The sequence below is a fragment of the Xyrauchen texanus genome, chromosome 26 (assembly GCF_025860055.1).
Source record: "Xyrauchen texanus isolate HMW12.3.18 chromosome 26, RBS_HiC_50CHRs, whole genome shotgun sequence".
NCBI lineage: Eukaryota > Metazoa > Chordata > Actinopteri > Cypriniformes > Catostomidae > Xyrauchen > Xyrauchen texanus.
Window position 1 is genome coordinate 25,699,146 of NC_068301.1, and position 14,280 is coordinate 25,713,425.

Sequence of the window (14,280 nt, forward strand, 5' to 3'; positions counted from 1 at the left end):
GTCAGTTTTTCAAGTAGGACTTTGGGATTGGGTTTAAGATTTATAAAAAAATATATAGGCCTTCCAAACTTGTTTTGCCCACGCACTCTCACTCACAGATACACACGAACAGAAAGGTTAGGGGCCGTTCTCACCAAATGTGTTTTTGCATGCGTCTGCTCAGTTTTCAATGTTTTCCTATGTAAACATGTACTGAACGAACAACCATAACTGCTGCACCACATCTCACTGTTTTTTCAGTGTCTCACGCAGGACCGGCACATTTTTAGACACTGTGTCAAGTTAATAATAACTTCAGGTTTCAAAAATGCATGTTGAGACACCTGCGTCTAGAATGCGCTGTATCTATATTCTTTTTAGCGCATGTGTCACAAAGATTGAACTGTCTGTCTGTTGTCAGTTCAGGTTGCAAAGAGAGGACTGTTACAATGTTTAACATTATTCCTGTCTGTTCACGTCAAGCAAAGTTTCAGTGCTTGATAAATGGCAGTTTTTTTGTTTTTCTTATGCTCTAGTGTGCTAAGGGGCTGTTGTGCCTTGTATGTTTACTGTTACAATACTTTACGATTCTTGCCTACGATGCTTAGCTTAGAGAAAATACAGCCTACTGCAACATGATGAACAATACACTGCATTATCAGAATATAAGCTCCAGTGGAAAGTAAAGTAAATATGACAGGAATACATTACTACTGTATACAACAAATCCTCAAAGTAGTAATAATACCGTATTGTATTATAATGGCAAACTGGACAACAATAAATAATTCTTGGGTTATAATATTAATAAATAACAACTGATTGGAGTGATGGTGGCGTAGTGGCTAAAGCACATAACTGTTAATCAGAAGGTCGCTGGTTCGATCCCAACAGCCACCACCATTGTGTCCTTGAGTAAGACACTTAACTCCAGGTTGCTCCGGGGGGATTGTCCCTGTAAGAAGTGCACTGTAAATCGCTTTGGATAAAAGCGTCTGCCAAATGCATAAATGTAAATGTAACTGATGTCCAAAATGTTACTGGGAGAAGTAGTAGGCTTTTTACAAAAAAGGTTTTGTAAAAATATATGTAGGTAAATGTTTTTTAATCACTGTAATGTGCAAAAACTAGAAAACGTGCATTAATTATCTGTAACTAGATGTTTATTTCATTAAATTGAATGTACTTGCGATGTACTTGGCTACAACGGCTGATAGGATGAATTAAAAATTCTGTTTTAAAATACATTTAATGCATTTTTTAAGCAAAAATGTTTTAAATAGGGACACGGTTTAGTCGGGTGCTTGGGGCCCCAGAAATTGTAAACCCGCCCCTGTAGACACCATACATACAGATACAAACAAAATTGAATTCTCAATTTTAATTTGCTGAAGTATAATCTCAGAACTATTATTTTCACTGGCTGCCAGTCAGTCTCTATTGCGCACATGCTGGGTCTCTCTCTTACATTTGTACTTTTGACACTGATTCAGATGACAGTGTGTGAGCGTTACGGGCAATGCGAAGAGATACTTGCGGGTGAAGTCTCCCATTTTCCAAACAGTACATCCGCTGTCAGTTTGTTTATGCCTGGGACATGCATGGCACGTAATGAACAAGCATGCACTGCTACACACAATCAGTTTATGTGCTAGGGCGTATACCTCCTGGAAATGTATATATTCCAATTTTTGCCACAGGAAGTGGGGAAAATGGATACTACCTTATAGTGAATGAATGCAAATTGCTGCACGTAATTTGTTAGATTTTGTACAATTGGCAAGAGTCTCTTTTGTGCTGATATTTTCTCTTCACACTCACTGTATTAACCACTCAGTTGCTTAAATATGTCCAAAGGTTACTTTTAGTGTCTGTGTTGGTAATATAGCCATCACTCATTTATTGCTTTTGGGCACTGTGTAAGAGATATCACCACTCTATATCCTTCGGGAAAACAATGGCATGAAATCTAATACCTACTCTTTCTATTTAAGCCACTGCCTGAGGGGTCATTAGCCAAATGCTAAACCTCTTTGTTGTTTCCCTCTCCTTTACATTACACTTCCACTTTGGGAAGGGATCCATAGGGGGATCAAAGTCAAACTGTGGTCATGGTCCTGCTGATCTATAGGTGTGGTTCTCTTTCAGGTCCAATGGCTTTTGTCTAACAACATTTCTTCCTGTTGAAGGTGACGAACGTGTACTTTCCAACTGAGAGCAAATGTACATCTTATCTGAATTTTAAAAACCATTTAGCGAGATTCCGTGTCGAGGGGTCGCTCATCTGTGCAGTATTTTAGAACTGTGTTTCTGCACAGAAGAAGATAAGCTGACATTTACGAGTGCTGTTGCAGTTTTGTGTGTGTGTATCTGTGCGTGCGCACAAAATAAAAAAAAAAGTGCACAGGAGAGCCATTCCAAGACCTGACTGAAACAAGATGAATTATGTTCTGGCCCGAGTGTGAGGCAGATGAATAGAGGATGGAATTGGCACTTGCAGACTCTGTGAGGTGTATATAGCGGTGTAAAAGCTCTTGCCAAATAAGCACATCATTTAGGTGACAAGAAATAAAGCTCTCCTGGTCTATAAACTCTTAAGAGACTCTATTGTTATCGCTTGAATTCCACAGGTATAACAAGCAACTCTAAAGAGGCGAATCTTAATTAGTCCCCAAGAATACATTTTACATGAATGTGAATATCTCGATGCTCTTGAATTCTTCTAAAGTAAATGCATTACACATTCTTTGAACATCTTGCGTTCTCATCTGGGCTTCTGCTTGTGGCATGATAGATATAAAGAGGATTGAATGTTTGTTTTGATAAATATTTTATTCACAAAGACTTTCATTTGATGGCATTTGACATTTTGTTCCATGATTAAGACTGATTGTGAACACAAATCTATAACAGTATATAAACTGCTTCTCTCACTCCAGAGATTTTTTACTGCATGATCTTTTCCTGGCCTATAAAATGCTTTTGTTTAAGGAATAGTTCAACCTAAAATAAATATTCTTTCATAATTTACTCACCCTCATGTCATTAAAACCTGCATGAGAGCTATGGGAGACGCTTGTTCACATTTCCTGCATGTTTAATTGAGAACTTGTGTCGTTTAGCACTAAAAATAGTGCCAATGTGAACAAGCTTCTCTCACATACTCATGAACATGCAACGAACGGCAAGATTTTCACTGAAAAAGGACTTGCATCATATGCCTTCAGATTACTTTGAATATGATGCACGAGTCACATGGACTATTTTCATGATAAGTTTGGGTCCTTTTTAAGCTTTGAAGTGAGTCACTATCAACTGCAGTTGTACTGAATAGATGGACAGGGATTTTAATTAAAATGCCCCTTTCTGTTCTGCATAAAAAAGAAAGTCATGCAGGTTTTAAACTACATTTTTGGGTGAACTGTTCTTTTAACTCTTCATTCAGTGCTATTGCATAGATCTCAGCTACATTAGTAACAGTTATACCCCTACACACAATCAAAAAGCACTTAGATTATTTAAAGTGGAATGTCAAGTAGGTTTTTTTTCTTTCTTTTCGAGCGTGTCCTCTTATTTCTCTATTCTTGCCTCTTGTGCTCTGATGGTGTGTGGATGAAGGCCACCGGTCCTATTCTGTGTGACCCACATAGCCATAAGTGCTTCTAAAAGCAGTGCTTCCTCTAAGGAGGTGGGCTCGAGGTTGACCTCAATGTACCACTTGTTTCAAACACTCTGTCTTAATTTGATCTGGCTTAGGTCAAAAGACCTGCTAAATGTAGTTGTTTGAAACAGTGAGAGGTTTTTCTTCACTAAAACAAGCATCAATATTACTCTTGCTAATTCTCAGGGTTAGGGATTTTTACAAACTCCTAACTGCTGAACTTTGCTGCATAACTTGTCCTGGACCATTTGTGAATGATACCCCAAATCATGTGGCTTGTTGAGGGGAGGTGCACTTTTAGTTTTGTAGGAGAAAGGACTTGAAGGAGAAATACACAGCAGGCATTAGAACTTGTTTGGAAAAGGTATGCTATTGTAAATGTAGCTGAGGTACTGTCCCGTTACTGAAAAATGTAGTCTAGTTAATTAGTAATATTGCTATTTTAACTTAACAACTTAACTACACATACTATACATTTACAGAATAAACTCATATCATTTAAATATGAATACAAGATGCACATCAAAAAAGTAATGTGACTAAATAACTAATACATAACTGGACTAACCGGCAGACCAGAATCATTGCATTGGTAATTTTGCTCTGGTCTGTGTAGAGTTTGCAGATAAATAATTGAATACAAATGTGAACTGTGTGGAAGAGCAGGTTAATTGACACTTTTGGAAAATATCTTATAGATCCACATGTCAAAAGAACGAGGAATACGCATTGTGTGACGCACTGTCGTTTGCAATATTTAATTTTATATTTGCAACATACAAACACATGACTGCATGTGGAACTTCCAAATACCCAAAAGACATCTTTTAACTACATTATTTTGCGTTGCTTTTTTAATGCCTGTTTTGCAAACAGTTGTGTTGATAAATAGGTGTCGAGTGCATTTCAATGTGCTTTTGTTGAGTTCAGCGTGTTGCATGCGTCAAAGACACAGGCAGCCCCACGTAGTCAACTAACTGCGCTGTACATGTCCGACAGATATGTGAAACCTGGTTGCTCAGATTTGGCCAAACCCAAGTGTGATCACTTGGGTTTGGATTTCGAGGGGCGTTTTCATGAGGACATACAGTACATCACTAAGTGTGATTGACTAGTGTGTTACTGCATGATGATAAACCATAATAAAGTGCGCAAAGAAAGCATGACGAAAACAGGCGTGCTGTTTCTCAGATACAGTTGATATTTAATCTAAGCACAAACACAACATTTTAGTGCAGTACCTGTTTAACTGTGCATCAGATGTGTGCTTCTGTTCTGTGTCACTTTTTGCTTGTGGTGAGAAACAGGTAATAATACTCAGTGGTCTCGAGATGTATTTTGAGACATCTAAGATGAACTTCTTTTTACGTAGTGATCCTGGCGTGAGATCTACTGTAATTCACTCACATTTTTCTGTCAAAACAGTATGCTGTACCTGCAAACAATTTTTTGGACAAATGCTATTCCAGGACAGGGTCACTGAAGAGCCCAATCAGATTTCAGCTGGGGCAATTTCCTCTCTTTAACCTGCCCCTGAAGTGACTGTAGCAAGGAAAAAGCATATTTCAATGTTATTTAATGGTGAAAAAGTCTTGAGAGGAACCTGACCTCTGGTTTTATGATATATGTACAGTACATAATCCAATATTTTTTAGCGGGCTGTGCAAAAACCGATCAGTGGATACAGAGGGTGAGCGGCAGTGTGCATACATTCATAGATACAACTGTTTCTAATTTAAAACACACCATGTTGTCCGCCAGACGCATCCGGTGTGCGACCCCCTAATGCAACTTTGCTGCTGCTATGTTTCTGTATCGCAAATACACTGACTGGCGCGGTGATGTCAGCAGAAATTAAAAGACATATTTGATATACTGTAGTGCCGGGATATGACACCGTTGTTTAGAAAATTCGACAACCTGTAACGCTACAGTTTACTTGCCATTTTCTTGATGGTCTTGCAATCTTCTAGATTGTGTACTGTAGATATGTTGCTCTGTTTACCTGCGCTCAGCATAGTAAACACACCATATATATTGAGACACCATGCTAATCCTGTAGGATGCCATTTCATCAGAGCCCAGTCAATATTGTTTTTGTTCAATACAATGTCCCTCAATTGTATAAAATGAATGGTGTTCTTGTCTGGTTGCAACTGCAGCAGCAGCCAAACCAAATTATTGTCTCTGAAACAACATATGAAAGAGGAGCAGTTATGCTCTTTCAGCACCATCTGCAACCCTATCCAACTCTATCTTATAAAAAGAACACACACACACACACACACACACACACACACACACACACACACACGCACACACATGCACACACACACACTGTATGTCACAGAGGTCATCCAGTCTCCAGCCAGTGAGAACAGCTCTCCGACTATCAGTCTTACATGCTCAAAGCAGGTCCTGGTAACCCCTTACCTCTTATGTTTATTATAAATTGATATGCCAGGAGTATGCTCTTATGCTTTGATGGAACTCTTAGTATTTTTCTCTAGAGTGGGTCGGGGCAGTGTAATAACAGCACACTACAGCTGATGTGTCGCAAAGCTCGTTAATGGAGGTGGGGGTCGTATGCTGGGGGAAATGCTAGTAGCGAACAGCTGCGTGTGTCCATCTGTCTACAGATGCCACATTTTTCTCGCAAATAATCTATTTTTTCTCCCTCTCGCTCTCTAATGCTCATACCATCAAATGATCCTACTGTAATCAGAATGAGGGATAAGTATGTTTGTGAATCTTACATGTCATGATTAAAAACAGACCCAGTGTCAAAGCCGTTGCCTTGTGGTTAGCTTGCGAATCACAAACTTTATGTCTGAATGTCCACTATGTGGCAAGTTTTTTTAAGGATTAATGTTCTTGTGAGTTTTATATCAACAACAACTGACCTCTCGTCTCTACCTTAAACCTTTAACTTAAACCTGGCTGACAGTGTCATAAAAAGCTAATTTGGCATAAAAAATGTAATTGCTGAAGCATGCATGTTATGTTGTTGTGCTCCTAAGTGTAACCCACACAAGGTTACTGCAGTGCAATTCTCTACTCTGCCAGAGGGTGGCGCAAATTTTCTAGCAACACTCGCTTTTCCTTTCTTCCGGTGGAGACGTTGCGAGAAAATCTCAAGAACTGGTTGAAAGCTGTGAGAGAGTGAATTGAGCCGCATGACTCTGTAAGCTCAAGATACCTCCGATTGTTTTTTTTTAGAGAGAGAGAGATCATCTGAACCTGACCCTCGCGGTCAGTGGCGAGCCAAACCCAGAAGTCGACTGAACGGACCAAGAGCCTGGTGTGGCCAGCCGTGGCATCTTTGGAGCCCTCATTATCCTGTTCCATCATTTGAGAAACAGATAAGATCACACGTAAACCTACCCGGGTAGTGAGAAGAACATACTTAAAGAAACACACACACACCAAGAACTTTCATGGACTCAAAAGGAAGCAACTTTAATTTAAGTTTGGCAAAATCTCACAAAGAGACACTTTTGTTTTGAGTTATTTATTTTGGGTCCCTTTATTGTGTGCCTGTGCACTCAGAAAGCCGGCTTGGGTAGGCAGGGAATGTAAATAATTGTTTTATAATTTTGTACAATATATTTCTCAAACTTACCTGTTTTGTGTTGTCTGTTCTCTGCTGACCGCTTACTACTTCAGGCTCCGTGAGTCGCACCTAGAGTTTCTGATATTGGCCCAGTTTTACTTCATAGCTAATCAGATTAGTTATCAGTTATCACTTACCTACAAACACGGGTTACAAGTGGCGAGCCAGCCAAGGAGCGTGAGTTATGCGTTAGCGGTGAACCACATTACAAGTTTGTGAAACTATTTTCAAGTGTGTAAGCTCTTTGTTATTTGTCTATAAATTATTCTTTACTAAAGATGGAGTTCATAATGAGCTCAGGTATCAAAGTCCCCAATGCAGTAATGGTGAGCGGTTTGCTTGAATCACCAGAAGATGAGGAGGTCATAGACTACCTTAAGGAGTATGGCACCATGAGACTTGTCCCAGTTACTGACATTAACTCAGAGTTTTATAAAAACCTGATTATTGAGTATCAAGATGGTGCTGCTATTGAAGCCTTAGCCCCTCTTCTGCCTTACACACATGAACCTAAATACAATACAGATGTAAAATACTATGTTCAAGCTCTAGCAAGTGTGTACACCACTAAAGTTGGCTGCAGTGTTACCAAAGCCTACCTTGATGAAATCAAGAAGTTAGCTGAAACTGAGTGGAAGAGGCTTCAAGAGGTGCTGAAAGACATGATGTCAGAGATCAGTGAGACAATTGAGACTGATAGCAGTGGTGATACTGAGTTTGTAGCCAAACAGCTCAATACATCTCTTGACACATTTGAACCCCCACACCCCCAGCTGCTCCCAGGTTCTTCTCAGGTACGGTTCATTCATGGTGGTGCTGAGCCATGCCCACCAGCTGATGTGAAGCGAAGTCTGTCCAGTGTGGAGGGCTGACCTGAATCCACCCGAAATTCAAAAGGTCATTGTTGAGCACATTGTGAGGAGAGATGAATTAAACACACATTCACACTTTCCCATCAAGCTTCGCTCATTCTCTGGTAAGATCCCCAGACCCAGTAGTGAGACAGACTACGACACATGGCGTTCACATGTTGAGCTTCTCAGGAAAGACCCAACCATGTCTAATCTTCATAAATCACGGAAAATCTTTGAAAGTTTGCTCTCCCTGCAGCAGATATTGTCAAAAGACTAAGCCCTGAAGCTACTCCTGAAACCTACCTTCAACTGCTGGACGCTAGCCTTTGGAACCGTTGAGGACGGAGAAGAGCTTTTAGCCCAGTTTATGAATACTCTTCAGGATCCTGGTGAAAAGGCCTCTACTTATCTCTGTCGCCTTCAAGCTGCCCTGAACCTTGCTGTTAAGAGAGGAGGAGCTGCTGCTATAGAAGCAGATAGACACATTCTCAAACAGTTTTGTCGTGGGTGTTGGGACAACACCTTGCTCTCTGACCTCAACCTCGAAGAAAAGAAAAGTCACCCCCAGCATTTTCAGGGCTCCTGTTGTTAATCCAAGCACTGAGGAGGATAGGCAGGCAGCTAAAGCCACACGTATGAAGAAGCACCTTGTCTCACACAGGCAGTGGGCTATGGTAAGCTCTCAGAGTGCATGCGTCTGCAGTCAACAAGCAGCGTTCCAGCCTGAGTCCGACCCATTGACAGAGCTTAAACAGCAGGTGGCGTGTCTGCAGAGCCAACTCACCGCACTGATGTCTAAGAAAGTCAAGAAGACCCCGAAGACCAAGGGGAACACTGAGCATCCATCAGATGGGCCAGCATCTAAACTTGACCCTAGAGCACCAAGCTGGAAACCTACCAACTCAAAGACAAGCACCCAGCCGAGACCTTGGTATTGTTTCAAGTGCGGCGAGGACGGTCACATCTCCTCAGCTTGCAGTAACAATCCAAACCCCACTCTCGTCAATAAAAAAAGAGATGAGTTGAGAGAAAAGCAGCGCCTCTGGGAGGCTAAAGAACATTCACCAGACAATAGGGATTTTTAGATGAAGTCTCAGTTGCAGGGCAAACTGAGGCTGGAGCAGTTCACCAACGCCCTGCTAAAGATAAACGTGATGACAAGTCCAAGTTCAGTGCTGCCTTGAACCAATCTTATATCCGAAAACACCCCTTCAGGGTCCCAGAAAAACTGATAGGCACGAAAATTACAGGCCAAGTTACCATCCAGGGTAAACCGTTCAGCTGTCTCCTTGACACAGGTTCGCAAGTCACCAAGTCTTTCTATGACGAATACCTACCTAAGCAACAGATCGAACCACTCTATAACATTCTGGAAGTTGAAGGGGCCAATGGTCAACCTGTGCCCTACCTTGGATATGTTGAAATCACAATCACTTTCCCAGAACAGTTCCTTGGAGCTGAATATGAAGTCCCAACATTGGCCTTGGTTGTCCCAGACAGTGGTACTTCAGGGTACCAGATACTGATTGGCACAAACACACTTGATGTAGTGTATGGTATGTGCAGAGAGAAAGGCCAGCAAGCTACCATCCTGTCCAGAACGGCTACAGGACGGTGCTGAAAGTACTTCAACTGCGACAGGAACAAAGCCATGACAGTAACATCGGACTGGTGAGGATGCAAGGTAGAGACGGAAAACTAATTCAAGCTGGAGGAACAGTTGTTCTGGAGGGAGTGGCATCAGTTAAAGGGTTCCATACTGAGAGGTCTGTCATCATGGAATACCCTTCATCATCTTCTCTGCCTGGAGGGCTGCTAGTAAAGCCTTGTTTCATTGATCTACAAAGCAGACAGCCAGGCAGACTACCAGTTGTGGTCTCAAATGAGTCGGAACACGACATTATTATCCCAGCTAAGAGTGTGATTGCTGAGCTCAGTGCAATCCAGACCATTCTGTCTCACAAACAGTGTGTGACCAAGCCATCTGAACCAGAATGCTCCAAGGCAGCTGACCTAGCCTTTGACTTTGGTGAGTCCCGGTCCCTCCAGAATGGAAAGACAGAATCACTCGAAAATTGAACGGCATGCCTGAGGTCTTCGCCCAGAACGACACTGATTTTGGAAGGACAGACAAAGTCAAGCATCATATCAAACTGTCCGATGAAACACCATTCAAACTCAGAGCTCGGCCGATACACCCACATGATGTAGAAGCTGTTCGACGACATCTTCAAGAGCTTCTCAATGCTGGGGTGATTCGTGAAAGTGAGTCTCCATTCTCCTCCCCAATCGTTGTAGTCAGGAAGAAGAATGGCCAGATACGCCTCTGTATTGACTACAGGAAACTGAACATGCAGACGGTGAAAGACGCTTATGCACTTCCGAGGATGGATGACACCTTCACAGCACTCTCTGGTTCCAAGTGGTTCAGCGTCCTCGATCTAAAGTCTGGCTACTATCAGATCGAAGTTGACGAGATTGACAAGCCAAAGACCGCCTTCGTATGCCCACTTGGTTTCTGGGAGTTTAATCGCATGCCTCAGGGAGTGACAAACGCCCCAAGTACCTTTCAGAGACTGATGGAAAAGTGCATGGGAGACATGAACTTGAAGGAAGTTGTCCTTTTCCTGGATGACTTGATAGTCTTCTCGAAAACTTTAGAAGATCATGAAGCCAGACTCACCAAGGTTCTTGACCGCCTGAAGGAGTATGGGCTCAAGCTGTCCCCAGAAAAATGTCGATTCTTTCAGTCCTCAGTCCGATACTTGGGGCATGTGGTCTCAGAGCAGGGAGTGGAGACTGAACTGGAAAAGATTGCAGCGCTAAAGACCTGGCCAATCCCTCAGCATCTAAAAGAATTAAAAGCCTTCCTCGGATTCTGTGGGTATTATAGGAAGTTCATCAAAGGCTATTCAAGTATAATGAAACCCCTAAATGACTTAACATCTGGCTACCCACCTCTAGGGAAGCATACAAAGTCCAAGGAAAGTAGTGGCCAATACTTCCACCCCAAAGAACCATTTCTGAAACGCTGGACTCCCGCATGCCAACAGGCATTTGAGATGATCATCGGCAAGTTGACAACTTCCCCAGTTCTGGCCTTCGCAAATCCTGCACTTCCTTACATCCTTCACACGGATGCAAGTTCCACCGGCCTCGGAGCGGCCTTATATCAGGAGCAGGAGGGACAGCAGCGTGTCATCGCCTACGCAAGCAGAGGGTTATCACGTAGTGAGTCCCGCTATCCAGCTCACAAGCTCGAAGTTTTTAGCTGAAATGGTCTGTAACAGAGAAGTTCAGTGACTACCTCTATGGCAACCAGTTCACAGTAGTCACCGACAGCAATCCTCTTACCTACATACTTACCTCAGCCAAACTCGATGCAACCAGCTACAGGTGGTTAGCTGCTCTCTCCACTTTCTCCTTTAAGCTCCAGTACCGCCCCGGGAAGCAGAATGGAGATGCTGACGCACTATCGCGTCGTCCCCATGGCAATCTGCGTGACGACCCCCATCTCAAAAAGAGTGGGAAAGGATCCGCCAGTTCACACAACACCATCTATCAGATCCAGATAACATTGAGGCTGTGGATCAGGGGGTTGTTCGTGCCATCTGTGAGAGACAACTTGTTTATTGTGCCAATGATGGAATGGGCAGTGATGGAGGTATCTCCCTCGTCGAGAGCCTTACCATCTCTGGAGATGCTGTACCTGACAGCTTTGAGCAGGAAGATGAGCTTGGAGGGCTTCCCATCGTCCCGCATCTATCAGAGGCAGATCTCAGAGACAAACAGAGAGCTGACCAGTGCATTAAACATGTCATCTTCCAGATTGAGCGTGGCGAGAAACCACCACCCGCTGTGAGAACTGAGCTTCCAGACCTACCTCTGTTATTGAGAGAGTTGAACAGGCTTGAACTGCGGAAAGGCATCCTCTATAGAACACGCCAAGGAGAAGGCCACACACAGTACCAGCTAGTCTTGCCTGAAGAACTACGTGAGACGGTCTTAACGAGCCTACATGATAACATGGGTCATATGGGAAAAGATCGTACACTGGACTTGGTCAGAGCCAGATTCTATTGGCCGAGGATGGCCTCTGATATTGAGAAGAAAGTCAAGATGTGTAACAGGTGTGTGCTCAGGAAAACCTTACCTGAGAGGGCAGCACCTTTAGTGAACATAATGACAACACGACCGCTTGAACTGGTCTGCATGGACTTCTTGTCCATTAAACCGGACAGAAGTAACACGAAGGACATTTTCGTGATCACAGATCACTTCACAAAATACGCAGCGGCTATCCCAACACCAAACCAAAAGGCTCAAACGGTTGCAAAGTGCTTATGGGACAATTTCATCGTCCATTATGGTATTCCAGAGAAACTGCACAGCGACCAAGGTCCTGATTTTGAGTCGCGGCTAATCAAAGAACTGTGTGAAGTTGCAGGCATAAAGAAAATACGAACAACTCCGTACCACCCAAGGGGCAACCCGGTGGAATGTTTTAACCGCACACTGTTAGACATGCTTGGCACTCTGGAAAACCAGGATAAGTCACGCTGGAAGGATTTCGTGAAGCCTTTGGTCCACGCATACAATTGTACCAGAAGTGAAGTGACTGGGTTCACACCATATGAGCTAATGTTCGGACGCCAGCCCCGCCTGCTGGTCGACCTTGCATTCGGCTTACCGGTCAAAGAAGAGCAACAGAAGTCACACTCCCAATACGTAAAGCATCTCAAATCCCACCTCGAGGAGAGCTACAAAATAGCTACAAGGAGTGCTGCCAAAGTAGCTGAAAAGAACAAAACAAGGTTCGACAAGCGTGTGACTCCTTCTGCTCTGGACGTTGGAGACAGAGTACTTGTCAGGAACGTACGTATTCGTGGAAAGCACAAGCTCGCTGATAAATGGGAGTCCACTGTCCATGTGGTAGTGAGGAAAGCTGGAGATCTCCCGTCTATACAGTAAAACCAGAAACCGGAGAAGGACCCTGGCGACGCTGCATCGAGACCTCTTGCTTCCATGTGGGTTCCTCCATGTAATAGAAGAGTGTGCACAACCTAAACCACTCGAGCCAGCAAGACACGCCAGAACACTCGTAGTGACCCAAGAGAAGTTGATCAGTCCTCAGATGAGGATAGTGATGATATTCCTGTTACCTGGTCCCAAAAAGAACCAGTTCCAGAGGTAACCAGGTGTATTGTCTCGCGAGATGTTCCAAGACACCATGGTACAAGCCATTCTAAAGAGAATCTGACGACAAACCTCAACAAGGTGACTGATGATGTTCCAGCTAGTGCGGATAGCCTACCTGATGTTACTCCAGTCAACCAAGTAACACTAAACCTACCTGCAAATGAACCTGTGGAAAAGAAAGACCTACCTGGAAATGAACCTGTGGAAAGAGAGACAAACTTACCTGACAATAACGACCTTGTGAAAGACTTGTCGGATGAGGACTATCTTGAACAACTTCCAGTCCTCTCTGACATGCCAGAATGTGATGAGACAAATGTTCTTGAAAATGAAGGAGAAGAGGAGATTAAGGAGACTGAGGAAAAAGCAGACAGTGTTGACTCGATCAGGAGATCCGAGAGGAATTGTCAGCCACCTAGGCGGCTTGACTACACTGAACTGGGAACCCCCTTAGTCACAGTGGTGAAGTCATTCTTCCAAGGGCTGACTACTGTCTGGAATGACATCATACGTGAGAGTAATGCATCAGCTCATTCCCCTGATCTGTCCCCTCCGGTGATACCTGTTTGAACATTGCTATGCACAGGGACGTGCATAAGTTTGGAGGGGAGTCATAAGTTAGTCGTACCTAGAGTTTCTGATATTGGCCCAGTTTTACTTCATAGCTAATCAGATTAGTTATCAGTTATCACTTACCTACAAACACGGGTTACATAAGACACTTTCAGCTCATGTGTCGACTTGCATGCTCTTCCAGACTCCTATCCCTGTTCTTTGTTTAACCACATCAGTTTAACTACCACGCAATTTGATCACGTTTGAATAAGCTGTTCGCACAAACTTGGAAATGCAATATAATGTTTTTTTTTATTATTTATTTCCATGCTGAAAACTGGATGACACTTATTAAATTTTTTGGTGATCAAAAGTAATTTTTTTTATTTGTAAATCACATACTATTTAAAGGTGCACTC

General features: G+C 42.9%; 1 protein-coding gene across 3 annotated transcripts in view; it reads left to right on the forward strand.

Annotated features, from left to right (window-relative positions):
* Positions 1-14,280, forward strand: part of LOC127620094 (hippocalcin-like protein 1) — a 63,140-nt gene that overhangs the window by 16,210 nt on the left and 32,650 nt on the right. Inside the window, exon 2 of one of the 3 annotated variants that reach the window (XM_052093193.1) lies at positions 6,860-7,028. The exons of 1 other annotated variant lie outside the window; for it this stretch is intronic. The gene's annotated coding sequence lies outside the window, so the exon portion shown is untranslated. The remainder of the gene's footprint in view (positions 1-6,859; positions 7,029-14,280) is intronic. One more of the 3 variants, XM_052093194.1, reaches the window with a different exon arrangement.